Raw genomic sequence first — 14060 nt, 5'->3', positions numbered from 1 at the left:
ATGATGTGCTGTGGTATGGAATACCTCTTTGGCTAGTTTGGGTCAGGTGTCCTGTCTCTGCTTCCTCCCGGCCTCCCCTCCTCCCTGGCAGAGCAGGAGGCTCACAAAGTCCTTGGCCAGACCAAACATTCGAGCAGCAACTGAAAACATTGGCGTTATCAGCACTGTTCCCAGGCCAAAAGATCAAAACACAGCACTGTACTAGCTCCTAAGAAGGAGAAAACTGACTGCTGCTGCTCAAACCAGGACAAAAGGAAACTAACTCTATTAATTAATCTGAATGGGTGTCTGCATTTGTTGCTTTTATTACTCTGTTTTACATGGATGACAGTTTATAAGTTTACATGTATAAAGGCATATTTGATTTCTAAAATAATTAAATATTACCATATTGTCACTATAAAACTAAAAATGTGTGTTGTGTTGTTCCTAGGAATGTACATGTCATTGATATTTTAATAATTCACAGTGAGAAAAACAAAGAGTGCCTTTCACTCCTCTAACTACTGATTATCTATGTTTTCTTCAGTTTGGACTCTGAATTGTAATTAAAAATTTGGGTTTATTCTATTTATAGATAATTTCTTAATACATTTATTTTTAAATTCTTACACAAGCACAATGCTGAACTGCTTTGCTTGAAGATGCTGTCTGTGAATTTGGGACATTTTTTTCTCTTTTCACAGACTTTCTTTATTTTACATAATATTTATATTTACCTTAACTTTTGTGTTTCTTTCAAAGGTTGGCTAAAGCTATTCTAAAACTTTGCTTAAACTAGTTATGAAAGTATTATTATAATATTGTCTTATAAATGAGCTAAGCCTCAATGGAAGATCTCTGTATCACATTTTACAAAATATGTCCTCATTAATATATATGTATCTCTCAGATATGTACATCATTTGAGTTGCATATGAGTGTCAAGCACAAACCCTGTAAAGCTAATCTTTAGCTATTACTGAATTTTCCAGCATTGTTATCTAGCTGCTGCCCAGTCCCAAGACACCTACAAACTTTTGGTCCACATGCACTTGTTTCTTTTGGTGAACATGCACGAAACTGCTCAGAATTGGGTATAACTAAGAAACTTGGAATTGTAAGCTTAGCAGTACTGGAAAGTGAGGTACTGCCATGCCCATGGTTATGTTAGATAGAAAGGGCCTCCAGGACAGAGGAGCAGGAACACAAATACGGTTCATGTATTTACATATTTCTTATATTTACAATACATGTATGGTGATAAATAGACAATAATGTGTTCCAGAGTGACACACAAGTTTCAACACAAAATCAGCCTCCGCAGAGGCCAAATCCAGCCAAATCTTGTCATACATCAGCCATACCAAGCTTTACACAAAAGAGGTGAATGGGGTAGAAGGAGTGCTATACTCAATGGCTCATTGGCTAGAAAATTCACTTGTTAAATAGGATATATGTTTGCAGGTCTTCTCTTAGTCTTGATTTAAATCAATGTCTTAACTGTTCCAAGTGAGTTGAGTTTCCCAATCAATGGGCTATTGAACATAATGCTCCATCTTTACTCTTCTTCACTATCATGCCTTTCTTGTTCTCCCTACTGCCAGTTCTGTTGTATATGTAATGACTAGTCAGTAGAACAAAATTAAATAAGAACAACGGCTTGACTGTACAGTTGCTTGGTTAAGGCTCCAACTTCAGATATGTGAGAGTTAAATGCTAGCTAATTATGACTGTATAATTACTTACTTCAGGTGGAGCACCTTCAGAATGAGAACTGAAAGGGCTTTGTTCGCTGTACTGAATACGTGGGTGATTCAGATATTCTTTTAGGATGTGATGGACCTATGCTCAAGTCTTTGTTCCAAATCAAGCAGGATAAGGAGGCAAAACTTGATCTCCTTCTTTCCAGCTAAACAGTCAAATAATTACAGTGTCAGCTGTAAAGGAAAGAGATCTTTATCTGTGTTGCTATAAGAAAGAACAGATGCGTTCTGAGATGTCTGTCTCACTAAAAGGATCCATAATAATCCTGACTGGACATAAGTGTCTAACTCAGAGACAGAGCATGGTAATGGCATAAGTAACTCACTGTTAGGATAAGCATATACACAGCAGCAAAAATGCTGATGGGATAGGGCGCTAAAAAGTAGACATTTACACGCCTAAAGAATTTAGGTACTTTCAGTGTTAAGTGAGGGCTTTTGTTTTTTTGGGTTTTTTTTTTTAACCAAAAAATGTAGTTAGGTATCTAAGTCCACCTTCTGGTGATTCCTGGAACATCTGATTAGAGACAGGAATTTTCTTAGGAGCAGATCACCTACAATTTAGGCACTGTTGTCAACATCCACTTGCTAGCGTCACCATCTACCTCGTAATTTCACTGAACATTAAGATTGGCTTTAAAGGTCCTATGACGGTTTTGATAATAGGACTTGCTTATTTTGAAAATTTTCCTATACATCTGAGCACTTTACTAGACCTGGCTGAAGTGATCAACACTTGTGGGTATGGCCCTGCAATTACCAGTTTTGTGGGCTTAAATGCAGGTTTATACACATATTCTTAGACACCTTCACCCCTACGCAGTGCAGGAACAATTAGTGAAATTCTCCTGAAAATTAAACCTCAGCACCTTACCAGTCAGAACAGTCAGAGTTAATACTGAAATCCATCAGCAACCAGCTATTAAAATTATGTAAGATCACACACAGAGTTTCCAAACTTCTCTCATAAAGAAAAATAAATATTAGATAAGTTATATAGATTGGGTTTCATTTCACAACAGATATCTCAATTGTATGCAAAATATGGGATAGCAGAACACATTACAGAACTGGCTAGTTTTCATTGAAGAAATACATGCTCAGTTTCAAGCTTCTTTTTGGGTATGATTTTATTTTCACATGAGATATTTAAGTGGCAGTGACTACATTATGAGAGACTTCTCCAGCTACCTGACCTTTAACAGAGGAAAGAAAAATACATGAATAGTCCTCTCTTTAGCTGAGGCAGCCAACAACTGAAATGTGGTGCACTTGAGCAGAGGCTCTTCCAATGCTCTGCTCTGCCCAAAAGCCAGCTGAGCACTGAAATCAGGGAAATCCAACCTTTCATGTGCTTCAGAAAGCGCAAGCCTTCCTGGTTTCTGTCTTTAGCTTATTCAAAAGAATAGAAACAGCAGAGAGAAAAGAGAGAATGGATATGGTGTAACATTCACATACATAGTCATAGCATATCTGGCCATCTAGACGCTAGCAGAGCACCAGCAAGCTTTATTGGTGACTTGCCACCTGTACTTTGCAATTTCTTCTGCAGAACCAACAATACAGTAGCCTGGGGGAGATGAAGCACTGGACAGACAGTATGGGATCCTGGGATATGGAGTGATTGGCTGAGGAAATGGTCCCAGAGAGGTGTTTTAATTTTATCATTCCATGATTCCAAAGCAGTTTGGCTTACAGTAACTAAGACGCAACGACACATGAAGCACATATGTACACTAACAAACTCAGAAAAATGTTTCTAGAACATTCTCCCCTCATTCCTGTGAGATATAGAGAAGGCAAAATGGGATGAGACAGATTAAAAAGTTCACTAGTATGACATAGGGAAAATCTATATAACATTTATGCTCTTAATACCTTCAGTCACTGTGGAGCACGTATTCCATAACATGGCAGGCTGCAGTCTCATGGTGTCTGTGGTGTTGACACATCTTTAGCTACTAAGCCATTAGACCGTCTGATTTGATAAAGTCTTGCTACTGGTGTTGGAATAAGTAAAGGGAAAAAATGAACACAATTCTGCATTTACAGAGAGAAAGAAGATTTACATAAGCAGAATCTCCAGTAACCAGACAGTGCAAAGAGCTAAACACAAGGGACACCGGCATGTAGGTATGACTTACTGAGAGGTGATTAGGTGTATCTGGATAAGAGCTATAACATGGGAGAGGGGAGGATGTATTTATACATAGTGTATTATTTATGCCCATTACTTCTAATTGCCTAACTAGTTCTCTTTCCTCTCACGTATGCTTTAATACCCACCAACCAGAGAAAGATGTCTACAGCTAAATATCTGCCAATTATTATGGACTTTTGCTTAATATTCTATTGTTCCACTGACAGCACAGTTTTTAATATATCATTTTATACTATCCTGTACATCATCATTTTCCTACCTCCCTTAGGGCCCTGGCTGTAATAGTTCTTATTTATTTCCACAAGCTAACATATATGCAAAAGATCTTGCAGTCATGATGTCTCCCCCACCATCTTCACCTCTTCCCATCTTTGTTTTTGTAATCCTATTTGTCTGTTTTTAAAGTTACAGCATAAAGAAGTGTGAACACAGCATGTGCATAGAAACATACCAGGGTCAAAAACACAGCTTGCTGTGTGGTTCCCTTCCCCATCCATAAACACACAAGGCAGTCCTCTCCTGCTCAGCAGCGTTATACTGCAGCCTTTTCATGTAGCCTGCAGATTTGTTTTTTTAGCTAGTAAACTGGAAAACAGATCAGAAAGGAAATAAAGGAAAACTCCCTTGCTATTCCAAGGGGTAAGAGTTTAAAAGCCAGAGTAGTGACCGATCACCCACTGAATGTGCTCTGCACCTTCTACAAAAACAACTGAACAGAGCATTGTCTCTGGACTGGCAGTGCTGCAGTCTGGTTAGTTGCATCAAATGCTATGTCTTTCTGAGTGCCTGTTTTCAGAAAGCTTTTTTTGAGAAGAATCTGTACCAGTATAAGCTGGAGATGGCTGCAGCTGCATTGCTGTCTCTGAAACAGAACAGACATCTTTAGAATCAGTAGTTTTCAAACTTTCAGCAGTGTATTTCTATAAATATATTTTGGCTGTGTTTTTCTTAAAGTAGGCTCTTTGGATCCAATTTCCTGAGGTCTGCTGGTTGACAGGTAGAAAAATACTTTTTTTCCTTCAGATTTTAATAATAATGAAAAAGTGCACAAGCTTCACGGTCAAGACGGGACAGTGGGTACAACAAAACTGTTATCTTAAGGCAAAATTTACTGTCAGGGAAAATGGAACATTCCTTCTGAATTCACAAACTGGTAGTGCATGTGCAGGTTGGTTGTAGATGGTTGCTACAATAAGGCTTCTTTCATACAGGTGTGTTTATGCCCCAGGCTTGCTGGCCACAGTCCATTCCATTTACAGAAGCTGAATTAAACAATAACTACCGCATTGCAAAAAGAAGAAGAAAAAAAAAAAAAAAAAGAAAGGTGAGCGTCAAAGGAGATGCCTGAGAGCTTTGTTAGGGCCAAGAAAAACCCTGCTGCAGTTGTCAGAGCTTGTTGATGTTGCATAGAATGGCACTTTTTTTTTTTTTTTTTTTTTTTCTGCTGGATTTTGTGGTTCTGCCTTAGGAAAGAAAGTAAAATAGAACGGAAGAACAAAGTCCTACTCTATAAATCAGCAGCTGCTCCTTGCCAGATCAAAGGAGTGACATTTTTGCTCCTGGACTACTTGTCCACTTTAGGTGCTTGACAGACAGCTAACAGCTGGCCTGTTACATAGTATAGGAGAGTTGGGCTACATCTTCTTCAGAGCAGATGACAAGCTAATCAGAGATATCCATAGCACAGGACATCTGAGTGCACCTTGATCTCTTTAAACATACCCAGTACATAATTGCTAAACACCTTTATGCATTTTTGGCAAGTTGCTACTTAGGTAGTTTCCACTGAAAACTAAGAAGGAGAATTAGTGCCTTAATCTAAGTTGATCAGGGAAGTTAAACAGATTTTAAATTTGTTGACAACTCTTTTTTTTCAGGTCAGTTTAGAATTGGCTAAAAAAATTAATTTGAAACAGTTAGACAGATGTGTAAAATACTTTGACGTGATATTCTTCAAAACCTACACTTTGTACAAGTTGCCTAAACTAGGCCCCTCAACTCCTGCGTCAGAACCTAGATAAGCTGCTTGTGTTTTCAAGACTGCGGGCCCCTCATTAGTTTTGAAAACCCTTCCCTGTGAGTTTAAGATGATAAATTAACACATCTTTAAATGCATGAGTTACTTAAGATTTAATAGATCTGTTATCTACCTTTAGCGTGGATGTCTAAGTGCTAGCAAATCAAAGCACATGCCAAATTAGCTAAAATTGTATTTAGCATCTCCACAAGACATATGTATACAAACCTGGAATTTTAATGTCAGTAGTAAAAATTTCAAAGTGATTCAGTTTCTAGTTGATTCCCATCTGCAATAAATCAACTACAGGATGAGGTTTTATACTACAGCTTATGTCTATTGACTTTGCATTTTATCTGTAAGATATGAATAACTAAGGAAGTATGTCTGTTTGTCTCCTCCCTTCCTTTCAAGTATCTTTAAAAGTACCATTTTTACGGTGCATGATAAATAACCATATGTGAATAACCTGATGGCACTCGGGAAAGAGCAACAGCCACCTCCGGTGTGTGTTGTGTGGCTTCAGGTGCTATCGGGAGCACTGCAAGGCGCCAGACACCCAGGGGGGACGAGGGGTGATATTCTTCACTCAAGCGGGGGTTTCCTGAGAGCCCGTGAGGAGACCCGTGCCCACCCGCGGGCGCGGGCGGGTGTGCGGAGGGAAGGCCTCACCACCGTCCTGGTAACAGCCATGCGTACCGCCCACCCGCGCTCGGGTGCCCCGCCGTGCTTGCTGCCCCGGGCCGCACAGCGCCATCCCCACGGTCCCGCGGGCGCAGGCCCGCCGGCTGCCGGGCAGGCGGAGGCCCTGGCCCAGGGCAGCGGCCCCGGTCCCGGCGCGGCAGCGGCGCTCTGGCCCCACCTCATGGCGCCCAGCCGCACAGCGGGAGGCCTCCCCGGGGGGGGGCACCGGGGGCAGAAACGCGGGGTGAGCCCCGCTGTGCAGCAGGGAGCAGCAGTGCTTCTGCCAGCGTTACCGGGGATCGGCCTGAACGCCGGCTGGCCTGGGCTTTGGCGCTGGGACCTCGCGGGCCTGGGCCGGTGGCAAGGTCGATAGAAGCACTGGGGCAAGCCGGCAGGAGAGCCAGGTGGCCACGGGGCTTTCAGGTGCTTGGGGAGCATCAGGGAGCCCCGACCGCGCCTAGGCCTCCTGGGCGCTTGCCTTCGTTGTAGGAAAAGGCGGCCTGCCCCGGGAGCAAAGGCAGGGCAGCTTCCAGGGTTTGTGCTCCACGGCAGGCAGCAGGTCCTTCCTCGGCAGAGCCAAACCGTTTCCCCATGCTCCCAAGAGGTAATCTGGTAACCAGGAGTTACATGTTTAACGAGACAGATTTTCTCTGCGGTAAATAGGTGCCCGTCTTGCCAGTTCTCATGATTTTATCGCAAGGCTCAAGTTACTTCATGTTAACTTGAGGTCCCAGCTCCAGGAGACAATGGTTAAGTGAATCTTTTCAAGTCAGTTTATAGATTTTGTGGCTGAGAAGATCCATTTGAAAACATGGCACAATGACTGAAAGACTCGCAAAGTAAACACCAGGAAGAGTGCTGTTGAAATTTCTGATGTTTTAGGACAGGCTCACAGTTATGGGATGGGCAAATCCATGATTTCCAGCAATTGGCAGCTCCGAGTGGCATAACGTATTTTTAGGAGCTCCAACATAAACATACAAGATGCGGCAGAGGTCTTTGGGACGGTTAGTGCCTGCCTCAGGTTGCCTCAGGCACCCAGCTTAGTTGTTCTCTGTCATCTTCTGGAGCCTTCTCTTCACCAAACGTGGTTGTTGACTTAAGTCCTCTGAATCACACCTTTGACAGACGTGAGATGTCTAAATTAGCTTAAAAAAGTCAATTTAAAAATTTAAAGTCTGTAACCCCCTCCTTGTTTTATGAGGCTATCCAAAACTATGTGAAGTTTTGTTAGGGAATAAACCTGCCTGTCCCTCCCTCTTCCTCTCAAAACCAGTCATGTAAGTGGCTCCATCTCTCAATATTCATGACTTAGGGAAGCCTTATTTAGATGGCTCATTTCCAGGCGACTAACTCAGCTTTTTAAATTTCCTATAAAGAATGCTGCAAATAAGAGTTGGTAACCAGGTGCGGCATAGATTCAGTGAAGCATAAACAAGGGCCTTTTCAACTAATTTTGTACACATATGTACAGAAGGGCACCTAAACCTAATTCTGTCAGGTTAGAATACATATTGGAGGGAGAAGTTAAATAAACTAAGATAACTGGATTTTACTTGCTCAGATAAAAGCTTGGGTGATAGAAAAGAGGGCTGTAAAGACAGGGGGGCTGTATATCGATAAAAGTGTTTCTGCAAATTAGTCTTTTCTAATGCATTCTTTCACACTGCTCTGATCTGCTCAAGACTTCTGAAATTATTCTTTCAGCCTGGGAAAGAAGTCATTTTCTAGGTTACTTATAAAAACATTTTTTGTGACTTAGATATAACATTTCATGGGATATTTTCCCTTCCAAATTAGGACATTCTTGGGCAACAAGGGATCAGTGTAGTATATACTCTTGAGCTAAATACTGACATGCTCATAGTCCAAGTGTTGAAATATCATTTAGGCAAAGATTTATTTTCCCATCTAAGGTGAAAACATTTCAATTATTTTTTTAGAATGCATTCCTGTGCCCTTACTCAGCAAAACATTGAAGCAGGTGCTTAAACCCCATTTATTCATCAAACTCAGCTCCCATTTACCTGGGTTTAATAAGAGCCAAGCTTCTCATCTAGATTTGGCAAGTTTTTGAAAAACCTTGATAGGCTGTTCTTCTGGGTACCTAAAAAAAATTAAAATTAGGCTTTATATTCAGATGACACAAAAATAACAGTTTTACCCCTACATTATTGTTGTTACTTTTATTTATATTATTTCTATGACTAAGCCTGTGACAACGTTCATTCAGTATCTATGCAGTTTTCAAGCAAAAGAGCAGAAGTGTCTTCTTGGGCTAAAACCTAAATTGAGCAAAAACTTTCCTTCTCATTAATCCTTTTAGAGAAATGATTGTGAATTTGTCTCACAAATTTGTTTATTTCTGTTTTTCACATAAAGAATTGAGAACCCATGGCTGGCTTGTTAAATAAGTGCAGTATTTTAACACCTCATATTCTGGGATGGATATTTTAAGAGGAAATGCAAGTTGAACACTGATAGTGAAAGCTTTGAGTTGTATGTGGTGGCTCTATGTTCCTCAGTTTCTCAGAGAGAGTAATATACTCTGCTGTGGGGGACCGGTTCAATCTTGCACCAGTTTCATCTCACAAAAGATATTAAACACATAGACAAGTGACTGGAGTTTAATACCTCTCTCTGCTTGAGTTCAGATTTAGACCCTAAGGTAGGAATGAACTGGAGTTTCCTAAGCTTTCACGCATTTCTTCCTCCCGAAACGCAACCTGTTTTGACCCTACTTACTTAAAGTGAGTTTTCCATGATAGCCATAGAGTAAAACTAGAGATGTTTCTAATTCTGATTGCCAATGAGTACAGCCACCAACAGTTCATTTCAAGAAATAATCTTACTCAGGTTCAGTTATGGAGTGGTCTCAGTGTTTTGAAATACATGCACAGTGTGTATAAAAAAGACAGTGGAAACAAAAGCAAAATTAATTTTAAATATGCCAGATCTGAACAAGCAGACTGAGAGATCTCAATTTGCTATTTATTCACTTTTGCACTTTGTAGGAATATCTCTTTGTGATTTTATCTGAATATTATTTATTGTAAAAATAAAATGTATTATGTAAATGTAAGTTTAACATCATTTGATATGACTTAAGATAAAATATGATAAAAATATAATGAAGATGAATTGCAGGACTTCTGGTAAAATGCAGCATACATGTTTATTTTGGACAAAGAAAACCAAGGCTCTATTTGAAGAGATGCAATTAAATGCATATATTTAGATTATATTGTTATGCTAATTAGAAATGGTAGGAACCAATTAGAAGTAGGGCTACCAAATCATCAGACTAGACTGCATATTCACTAGTATACCTTTACTGCTCTACTGGTTTTCTGCTGGAAGCAGATAAAAATGAAATTACTGGTTTTTTTTAAGTCCATGTTGTTGCACATTTTGAGCCAGATTTTGATCTTTCATAGATTCTCCCACAAAAGTGACTGGACCTACTTGTGTGTGAAAAACAGGCTCTGGCTATAGGAAATATAGGTGGCTGCTTTAGGTAGCAATTAAAGAAAAATGCAAGATGCAAAAGCCCTTCATTCAATTCAAATGGCTATTTGAATAAGGGAGGTTGGTAATCTGTCATTTGCAAAATGCTGGAAGTGAGATTTTCATTAAACGTACTATGTCAACAACATGTATTTCTCAGCATTACACACCTCGTTTATCATTCTGGAATGAGGACCAAGTGCCATATGAATGTAGAGTTTGTGAAGGTATCGCCTCACAACCCTGGAGGCTGATGACCTGTCTTTATCTACACAGCAGGTAAGGCACAAACAGTGGCAATGTGAGCTCTCTCTTCAGTCCCCTGCCAGTGTGCCTGACTGCTAAGATGAGGAAACAAAGGAAAGATAGCATATGGATAGCAGATTGTAGTGTGCTGAAAGAGGACTGAGGAAATCTATGTTGGGTGTGTGGCTCTGCCAAAGATCTCTCGTATGACTTTGGCCTTGTCACTTAATCTCCTTCTGTCTCCATTCTCCTTTGCAAACAGGGAGAAGGCATCTCTCCTATCCCCCAGGCTTTGCCTGGAAATCTGTTCAGACCCCGAGTTCTCTTGAATGGTGTGCTTGTGCAGCATGGGGTGGAGAAAGACTGAGCTTCATTGAGTGCTCTAACTGCTGCTATCATCCAAATAATAGGAATTGCTATTAACAGAAGGATGACAAAGAAATCCATGTCTTGATAGATTTTACTCTTCAGGCCATTCAATCTTTGGCCTCTGAGTGAAGGGTATGAACAAGACAGACAATTAAGAGTCAAGAGCAGATCTGTGAGTTCTTCATTTATAGGGTTCCAAATAATGCTGGGAAAAGTGGCATAGATGTTCTCTTTTTTCACCTGTTTCTTAATGCCTTTTGAAGGCATTTGTGCCAAAATAACATCACAGTGTTTCTGCAACACACCAACTGAAGTGCTGTGCAAAAGGCTGTATTTTGCTTTACTTGGCCCTGGAGATGGCTCCCTAAGGTATAAAAAAAGGCCCTCAAAAAATGTAAAGGCTAGGGCAGGGACTGTAGTTTCTACATCTCTATTATGCACTGTACATATTTATGAGGCAGTATAAAGAATATAAAATAATCTACAGACAACTGCATTCTGTACCCTTGTCTACCAGTTGGGCTGATGCATTACATGATCTAGCTGCTGCTAACGAAACTAGGATATGACTTTTAGCTTCACCTGAAAGGTATGTCCTTTTCGCCCCTGAAATTTTGCAAATATAAATAATTTCATATGTAATTTTTCAGACATACCCATTAATGGATATAACTGATGCCTTTTATGGACAAGATTTTTCAGAGCAGGCATAGAAATGGAATTTCAAAATTATCTGGATGCTTAAAGTCTCTGTGCTCGTATGTCTTTCTAAGCATATGATAGTGTGTCTTTACTTCCAACAGCGTTGATAATCTAGAGGACATCATTTGCACCAGCAGTTACCCATGTGTGCAAAAGAAAATAATAAAACCAGAAATTGAACCCAGCACTATTTTTGCAAGTTTTACTGGACAAATAAAAAAAGTTTTACTTTCATAGGTGTTTTTTTTTCTCTAGGGAAACAAAGACTGGGGGACTCACTATTAGGGCTTTAACTCTCATTTCCAAAACAACTAGTAAATTGCCTCTATGTAGAGTTCACAGTGAAAGGCTGTCTTTATTCACATCACTGGAATAAAATCAGGCCAAGCACTTTTGGAGAAAAAGACTGGGCAAGACTGGGTTTTCAAAACCCAAAGTGGAGAATCCCCATCTGCATGCTCATGGAGGTAAAGCATTTGTCACCTGAAACCCTTCAGGACTTACAATTTTCTTAATGCTCTGCCTTGTTGTGTGAGCCCATTGAAAGAACACTTCAGAGGGCACCCATTTCTTGCTAATGTAAACTTTCTGAGGAGTATCCAAAGATATGACCTCTGGGTGAACCTTTAACCTTCCCCTTAATTATTTGTTTGAAGACAGTGTCGAGTTCTCCCGCTGAGAGCCAAGGCCCATAATGCCTCACAGCCCTGTGAGCCAGGGTGTGTGTGCAGGGAAGTGGAGGACATAAATAAGGGGACCACCAGATGTAAATAATAAAAGTGGTTGGGATTTAAATAAAAAACGAAAAAGCAATTTGGTTTCCCTGAAGAGTGGCCTGATTGAAGAAAAGGGGTTAGTAAGGCGGAAAGTGTGTGCGTGTGGGGGGATGTTTCTGTTGTCTGTGATTTTTTACAGGCCTAAATAAGCGTTCATTGCATTCTTTAAAACCTTGCCATCTGTATACACCATTAGAAGCTCATAGGAGGAGAGAAAACAGTCTTATCAGGCTTTCCTGTTAATCTCTATTGGCCTTAACTTTAGCTGATAAAAGGTGCATTGGATGGAGGAGGTTCAGGTCAGGCTCCATTTGGTCAGCGCAGTAATGTTCTGGAAAGTAGCTCAGCAAATTAGGTCCTGTCAGGGACCTTTGTCTTTGGGGGTGGAAACACCCTTCAAAATCACCACACTGGGGTAGGAAATGCATTCCTTGTGCTGCAGTCAGAAGGGAATAAACAAGTACATCAACTGTGTCTGATTTTTTATTTTAATACCTGAAGTCATGACTAATTCTGAGGCAGGATGACATTTCTGACAACTGAATTATACTTTTCCTAAAGAATAAAGAATGTCTTTTGGATGTAAACAGAGATGCAAAAGAGCCCTGTAGTGGTACTTGTAGCATTTATGCATCTGTCTAATGAAATTTCCATGACTGTGATTATGGAAGATGCAATCGAAGGTGTGCCACTGTCTTTTATTATCAGTGGAGGAATTTAACCGGGGGGTGGGAGGGAGGGGAAGAAGGAGGGAAGCCAACAAAAGGCCTTGCTGAGTTGATGCTATATAAAGGCTAGCAATTTACTAAATGAGCAGATGAACTTAGTTTTCAGTTAACTGACTGAAAGACTTCGCTAAGCGTTGGATCGGGCCCAATGGCAATTATTGGAGGCTGTTTTGGATGATGGGCATGTTAGTATTTCTGAAGAGGATTAAACACTAGTATTCAACTTCATTAGCACTCCTTAAGGGTCACCAGCCGAAAGCCTGAGCTGTGAAATAGCACACAAAACCTGCACGAAGGCTCCAAAGTGTTCTCAAAAACAAAGAGGGGAGACAAAAACAAGCGTGGCTCCTGAGTGATAGAAAATTGCCCTGTTTTTAAAGAAATTCTGTGAATAGGCAGGTTTTAAAATTATTTTAGGGAAATTAATTTGGTTTAGCTTGTGCTGATGTGGATCGCTGCGCATTAAGCTAATAAGAAATATGTAAGCACTTATTTTTGGATTACCAGCAAAATTAAATCCAGGCTCCACAGCCAACTAACTGCCTTTACCAGTGCTCACAAGCTGTGGCAACCGCCCCAGTTTGAGATAAAAAAAAAAGAAAAAGAAAAAAGGTTATTTTGGGCCTAATATTAACCACATGTACCTGCGGCTGGGGGTTTCTAACAAGTTGAAAGGTGCCCAAGTTTGGGGCGGGCAGCTGCCTTGCACGGGGTGTCCCAGCTCAGCCGCAGAGGTCATCCCCAGCTGGCACTGACCTCCAAACGACCCCCGCCTTTACGGGCTCCAACTGCAGGAGTTGCAGAAGAGCAGAAGTCTTTCTGGGCCAGCACTTATTGCTGCTGCGCTGGTGATAAAACTTCAGACAGCCTAATTGATGGCTTTGCTGACCTAAGGATACCTTGTGAAAGCACAGAGTGGCAAAGCCTGGTCCTCATTTATGGCCAGCTGCAAGGGTAGCTGGATCCCTAGGATGGAAGGCGGGGGGGGGGGAAGGCTCCCAGCCTGTGAACTTTAACCAGGTTCGAAGCCACTCAGAGAAGTTAAAGAAACATTGTCTTCTAACTCAGGTTTTTGGTCGCATTTGCTTGTTCAAAGCCTTCTGGCAAATCCAGCTTTAAACTGTC

The 14060-nt window shown here is 40.8% G+C and overlaps 1 protein-coding gene across 6 annotated transcripts in view; it reads left to right on the top strand.

Annotated features, from left to right (window-relative positions):
• MEIS2 (Meis homeobox 2) overlaps positions 1–14060 on the top strand; it is a 174255-nt gene that overhangs the window by 153354 nt on the left and 6841 nt on the right. The window lies entirely within an intron of this gene.

This window comes from Lathamus discolor, chromosome 6, assembly GCF_037157495.1.
Source record: "Lathamus discolor isolate bLatDis1 chromosome 6, bLatDis1.hap1, whole genome shotgun sequence".
Classification (NCBI taxonomy): Eukaryota; Metazoa; Chordata; class Aves; order Psittaciformes; family Psittacidae; genus Lathamus; species Lathamus discolor.
Note: the sequence above shows the minus strand (reverse complement) of the source record. Positions and strands in the feature narration are given on the sequence as shown.